At 39.0% G+C, this 7,354-nt stretch overlaps 1 pseudogene; it reads left to right on the forward strand.

Annotated features, from left to right (window-relative positions):
- Positions 1–3,784: 3,784 nt before the first annotated feature.
- Positions 3,785–4,381, forward strand: LOC123818923 (annotated as a pseudogene).
- The last annotated feature ends 2,973 nt before the right edge of the window (positions 4,382–7,354 follow it).

Here is a 7,354-nt window from a genome sequence, read left to right on the forward strand (position 1 = left end):
ATTTATGCTTCTTATTCCTTGTATCTTTTTCCCCATTCTCCCCCATCCCTTCTCTGCTGATAACACTTCATGTGAACTACATCTCTGAGATTCTGTTCCAGTTCTAGTTGTCTGATTAGCTTTTTTTTTATTTTAGGTACAGTTGTGAGTTTGTTGTCATTTTACTGTTAATAGTTGTGATCTTCTTATTTTTCCTAGATAAGTCCCTTTAACATTTCATATAATAAGGGCTTGGTAATGATGAATTCCTTTAACTTCACCATATCCGAGAAGCACTTTATCTGCCCTTCTATTCTAAATGATAACTTTGCTGGATAGAGTAATCTTGGAGGTAGGTTCTTGCCTTTTATGACTTTGAATACTTCTTTCCAGCCCCTTCTTAATTGCAAGGTTTCTTTTGAGAAATCAGCTGACAGTCTTATGGGCACTCCTTTGTAGGTAGCTATCTCCTTTTCTCTTGCTGCTTTTAAGATTCTTCAGTTATATTTAATCTTGGGTAATGTAATTATGATGTGCCTTGGTGTGTTCCTCCTTGGGTCCAACTTCTTTGGGATTCTCTGAGCTTCCTGGACTTGCATGTCCAGTTCCTTCACCAGATTGGGGGAGTTCTCCTTCATTATGTTTTCAAATAAGTTTTTCATTTCTTGCTCTTCCTGTTCTCCTTCTGGCACCCCTATGATTCACATGTTGGAACATTTAAAGTTGTCCCAGAGGTTCCTAAGCCTCTCATTTATTTTGCATTCTTGAGTTTCCATTCTGTTCTAGTTGGATGTTTATTTCTTCCTTTTGTTCCAAATCATTGATTTGTGCCCCGGTTCCCCGCCTTTCACTGTTGGTTCCCTGTTTCTTTTCCTTTATATCACTTTGCATAAACTTCATTTCTTCCTTCATTTTGCAACAGTACTTAACCATTTCTGTGAACATCCTTATTACCAGTGATTTGAACTCTGTACTTGATAATTTGGCTATCTCCTCATCACTTAGTTTTTTTCTGCAGTTTTGATGTATTCTTCATTTAGGCCATATCTTTTTGTCTCAGTGCACTTGTTATGTTGTAAGGTGTAGAGCCTTAGGTATTTTCCAGGGCTGGGCAATCTTCTTTGCTGTGTTGTGGCATTGTCCATGTGGGCAGGGTCAGAGAGGTAACAATGCTGCTTGCTCTGCTATCATTTTCTGTCACTTCCCTTGCTTCCCACAAGCAGATTGTGCCCTTTCAGGTGCTGATTCCTTGATGGCTGGGTTTGTGTATATTCTTGGATCCCGTGGGTCTCTCCAATGAACCCTCCTGTGAAGCTGGGAGTTTCTCTTGTCACTGCAACCCCCACATATTTTTATGTTGGAGGCCGTCCAACAACCCAACCTTGACAGTCAGGACGGATGAGATGCGTCTGCACAGCAGAAGCGTCTGTGGCCGGGTCTCCTGTCTATCTCTTCCCATATGCTTGTCCCTATTAGCATCAGGTGGTGAGATTTTTGGACACCTGTGCTTTGTCCACTAACTAGAGACCCCTAGCAACCCTAATGTTGCCTGTTTCCCTCACCTGGGAAGTTAAGGACGAAATTAAACTATGGGCAGACCAACTGCCAGAATGCTGAAGGAAGCTGTTGCTAGGAATGTTTCTTAGGGAGTCACCACCTGAGAGCTTAAGATTTATTAGAGCCATTACTCCTCCCATACCCTGGACAGGAGTGTATAGAAACAAGGAGTTTTAGTTGAGAATAATAATCTCAATACATGGAAACAAACACAAAACATGCCCCTCCCCAAGATGTATAAATCAAAAAACCTAGGCAAAAATCCAGTTATTCAATCAAGATAAATTTAATTTCAATGGATAATAGTTGATTTTTATATACCTATAAATCACCCCTTGCATTCTTTTAATTTAAACCAATTCCTAGAATTTTAATAGATATCTAGTTATTAATTAGCACCTGAAAGTTTATGCCTGTATAGCTTCTTTGGCTAACTGATTAATGACCCTCTTGGTCAAAATAACCTTTGTTTAATATGGTTGATCTGTGGGACTTCCTGTACTTTTCAGTTATTTCTTTGTATAACATGATTGATCTGTTAAACCTTCTATACTTTTCAAAGCTATTTCTATGGTAATCATTTTTGTTTTAATAATCATATTATGTATTGAATATTGTATAACCTACCCTATAAAAATAAAGATCGAGTTTTCTCGGTGAGTCAGTCAGATCTAGAGAGCCTGGCTGTCCTCTGGCACCTCACCCTATGTCTCATTTCGCCTGAGCCATTCCTCCTTCGATGGGACCCGGAGACCCATCGAGGCTGGACCCCGGCATTTTTACAATCTGAGGTTTTGAGGCTTCAGTTTCCCATGCTGGAATCCTGTGGTATGTGGTTTGTCTCGCTCCCCAGTGGTTTCTCCTGGCCAATTCACATGTGAATATGGGACTGCCCAGTTCACTAGCTGCTACCTCACCCGTCCAGTCCACAGCCTTGTTATGTGTCCTCTCTGCCCCAGCTGCCCATCTCCACCCCTCCTATTAATCTGGATGAATGTTTTTTTTCTTTAATTCTTTGGTGTTGAACTTCCATGCAGTTTGATTTTTGGCAGTCTTGGTTGTTTTTGTTTTAAAATTGGTTGTTATCCTTCTTTTGGTTGTACAAGGAAGTAAAGCATATCTACCTACACCTCCCTCTTAGCCAGACCCTATTGTCTTTTTCTTATTTCTTATACTGCACACTCTTACTCCAAAGTATAATAGTTTGATAAATGTATTAATACACTCTAATATATTAAGATCCCCTTGTGGTACTCTTATTTTTAGAAGAGATCTTATTAAAAGGAAAAAGAAACTTTATTTTAAAGTATACGAATACTTTTACAAACTGGAATCTAGGTATTTTAGGCTAGATATAAAGAAATATTCTAAAGTAAACTTATACCTCTCTTGATGCTGGCCTATTCCCAAACTTGGTTAGCCTTCTGTTTTCAAACTCAGAAAATATCCATTATTGCTCTTCCTGCTGTGTTAGCTAGACATCTGAAAGCTGTCCTTGACATCTCTCCTATGTCAAGTCCAACACCAACTTATATTGATTTTTATCTCCCAAATATGTCTCACATAATTTCCTTTACACTCATCTGCACTCCCTCCACCCTTGTCCAGGCTGCATATTTTCCCGTTGATTGAGTGAATAAACAAGTTCCAATTATTTGTATATATTCAGCACAGGTGGAGAGAATGTTTTAAAAGGGGAAAAATATGCAGAAATAGGTAAAAAGAGCTTGTCCTTCAAAACACTGTTTCACAAAAATTTTGCCCTGTCTCCATGGAGGTATTAAACCCTCAGCACAAAGCTTTCTTTTAATATGTCAAAAGAGAAAATATTTCTGGTAATAATTTAATAAATCTAATAAAACTGAGCTTTTTATTTTGTGTCCACCTAATTAAAGCATCAACTAATCTTAGAGAATGTTTTTTTAATCTAATTAAGTTTGCCTGAAGCTTTCTAAAAGAATTTATGATCCACAAAATATTAGTCTAGTAGCATGAAATTGTCAGCATCTCTAATTGTTTTCCAAAGATCTTTCTACCCAAGTGATTAAGAAATGTTTCATTTGGTACACTGCCTTCATCCCTGTGGCCAGGTGTAATAATCTCTGAAAATTTCATGGATTAATCATGTCTTCAGTTAGATCAAAATTCCTTTTAAGAATTAGAATTGGGTTGCAGTTGTTGTGCTGATTGCAAAGGAAGCCTGGTGAGGAGGCTAGTTTATGCTCAGTGAGACGGGACCTTGGGGATGATGGCAGAGGGAGATAATCGCAGCACCAGCTTGCTGGCTGCAGAGGCTGCAAGTCTGGAAGAGGAACTCCAAGGATGGGGAAAGGTGACACTGATGGCTGATAAAATGCTCTGATGGGCAAGACTCTGGTTTCCACCTGTGGGTGTGGTTCATTGGTGTTTCCAACCATCCACGGTCTAGATCCCTCTGTTTTGTCTGGTGTTTCCTGTTTTGTTATGTTTTTGTCCTTGGGTGACTACTTTGTTCCCATTCTAGTGCCCAGTATTGTTGGCTCTAACAAATGGACTGCTGAGCATCAGCAAAGATTCCATGAAATTTGCAGCAGTCTAGTAAAAACTTGAAACAGAGCTGTGGGCTGGTGGTAATGCCTCTTTACACTAAAGGGAGAAAAGCCAAAAATGTACTTTATGACCATGATCCTCTTTTGCTACAGTTACTTGGGTGGGACAGCAGGTCCACAACCTTCTTTTCACCTACCCGATAGTGACTTTCTTACTGCTGCTTCCTGGACCAAACCAACATGGAGTCATTTTGAAGTACACTGGAGTGGTGAGAAGGGAGATGAACAAGATTCTTAAGCAAAAAGAAAAGAAATGAATAACACATCTTCTTTACTCAGTGTGATTAATGTCATATGCATTGAGAACAGTTTCTATTATCTGGATACTAAAATGTTACAGAGGTGGTTATTTGGCCTCACTCCTTGTGCCCTTAGTTACTAAAAATTCAAACTTACCACATGAGGCTTTATACATAATATCTTCATGTCAAGTGTATCTGGGTGCATTGTTATCAGCTGGCCTTATATGGACAACTCATTCAGGAATACACTTGTTTTGATTTTTCTTACCCAGGGTTAATTGAATTCTTGTAGGCAAATTCATTTAAAATAATATAGAGGTGAATTTCACTCTTTAGTACAGTTAACAGTGGCTTTGGATAATTGTTCAAGTTGATCTTTTCTTGCTAGATACAAGGTGTAGTGATCTATGGTTACAAAAACAAACAAACAAATGAACTGGTTTTAGTGCCTGCTTCCACAGTCTGCTTAAAAAACTGTCTGGCTTCATGAAGACAGAGACCAAGGTCACCAGTTCCAATGAAGAGACCAATGAAGATTCACTCCTCATTCTGTTTCTATGCTGTGGGAGAAGAATCCTCATAGAATAAAATGAAACTAATTACATGCCCTAGTATATATTGGTGCAAAACTTAGCAATTTGTAGAAAATATTTATTCTTCCGCTGAAATGTGGAATCTGACAGGCCTAGAGCTCTTGTCCCTTTGCACTTAGCCTTTGAGTGTGTAGGTCCTTAAAAGCTTCTTAATAGCAAGGTCCTATGTTGGGGGGGGGCTCTTCCCACAGGGCCCCAGCCCCCCAGCCGCCATAGATGAGAATAAGTCTACCAAGACATGACCTGCTTGGGGAGGAAAGGTGGCAGATCTCTCAAAGGAGAAGGACCAGGAACCTGTTCCTCAATGGGCCTTTATTGGGTTCATTCACAGGAATGAATTATCATTCATTATCACAGGAATGATAAAGCTCATTAATCATTGTCAGTCAGTAAGGATCAAACAATAGATAACAAAGAACTCTGAAGGCCTATTTTGAGTCAGGGTCAAATAGCTAAAGAGCTGTAAAACTATGAGGAACAAACCTACTTCTTGCTTGGACCCTTATCACTTAATTGAGAGCATTCTGAACAAAGCAGGTTTCACAGGATTTTACATATTCTTTCTTAGGCCTGATTGCCTGGGGAACCCACCCTTTCCAGCACAGGACTGTATCACCCTCTGTCATTGCTTTAGGCTTAAGTCAGGCAGGGGAAGTAAGGTAGCCAAGAGATTAGAAGACTTCTTGCAGACAGAATGAGGACTCAGGCTTTGTCAAAGCTGAGGGGTGAGGGTCCATTACCCCCTTTTGCTGTAGCCCCCCAAGTCCTTCCCTGGGGGCCTCCCACATGATCGTGCCTGTCTTAGATCATCCCCTCTTTATGGAATTTTACTCATCATTGGCTAACTGACCAAGCATTGGGGGCAGTTATGGATGAAGTAAAAGGAGCAGAAGCGGAGCTCCTGCCAGGGAGATAAGCTTTGTCTCCTTAGTGATTTATGGTCCAAAGGTTGCTCCCTCAGCCTTAGCCTTAGCCTTAGCCTTAGGGAGGTTACAGCTTCTGAAACCAGGCAGGGCAGTTCCCAACAGTTCTAGAAGTTTTAATTTAGGATTTTTAGCATACTTTTAATGAATTTCAGATTTTCAGCTATCTAAAACTAAAGTAGGTAAGAGATGAAGACTCATGCCTGTGATTTTTACTCCAAGACTAGCTAATCAATGACAAAAGTCTTCCTGTGTTTTATCAAGATTCAGTAGAAAATAATTTTAACCTACTAATTTTTCAATTCTCATTTTATGGTAATGTTGGCTGCCTTGGTCCCCATAGATCTGGCCTAGGAGGTGGTGACTATGCTGGCATCTTAGTTTTTCCCTAGCTATTCTTCTGAAGAATACATGGGCTGTTGGTGAGAGAAAACTCTGGGAGATGATGGATGGCCTTGGCTCTACAGATTTTGTAACTCTTGGAAAGCATCACTCTCCCTCTCAGTAGCTAGGAGTTTAGAGTAGTTGAAGTCCGTGGGATGAAACTCTAAGGGCCAAAAATGTGACATATTTGGGGATAGGTCTTAAACTCTAAGTAATTAGCTGTAATATAGCTTTTTGAATTTGTTGCACTGATGGTATAAAACCCGGACTTTGTGATATGGCGTGTCTGTCCCTAAATAAGCGTTGTTTTCTTCCCTTCAATATTGCACTATCAGTGGCATTCATGTAGCATGTTTGAATTTTTTTAATGTTTCATATGAAAACTACAAGCTACTTTAATTTACATGTGTTTCCTCATTATAAATAAGCCTGTCATCTTATCTGGATTTTTTTTAGTACACATGGTCTGCCAATTTAATACTTTTGTGGTTTTAATCCTGTACCGTTCTTTTTTCTTCTACTTTGTTTTATGAAAAGGGAAAAAATAAAAGCTTGAATCTCCTCCCCACAAAAAAGAATTAGAATTGCTATTGTCTTAGAGTAATATGGAACACAGTGTTATGTAAGAATATATTTTTAGAAGTATGTGCTTGTGTATGTGTGCATTTGTGTGTGTTACTCTTCAAATCCCCACATCAGCTCTTTAGAGTAAATAAGTACATCAGTAAGAATTATTATAGCTACCAATTTATATATGAAGAAATTAATTCCTTGAAAAATGTCTTGAATTTCCTTAGAGCTCAGAACATGTGAGGGACATGTCACTTAAAAGAAAATAAAGGGCCACGTAAGCACAAACTTGCTAACAAAACTCAATTTGGGTAATTCTTGGAGCTTAATGATTCTGTAAAGGCTTTAAATAAAAACTCTGAAATCTAAACCAAAATAAATTTAAGCATTTACAGAACAAATCAGAGCAGCTTATGCTTTGTTTCCAAGGACATTTTAGAATGTTTACATACATATAGTTACTTTTGCATGTGTGTGTGAGAGATGTGTGATGTTCATTACAAATGCAGAAGTACGAG

This window comes from Phyllostomus hastatus, unplaced genomic scaffold, assembly GCF_019186645.2.
Source record: "Phyllostomus hastatus isolate PE091 unplaced genomic scaffold, TTU_PhHast_1.1 phas_contig_29, whole genome shotgun sequence".
Lineage (NCBI taxonomy): Eukaryota > Metazoa > Chordata > Mammalia > Chiroptera > Phyllostomidae > Phyllostomus > Phyllostomus hastatus.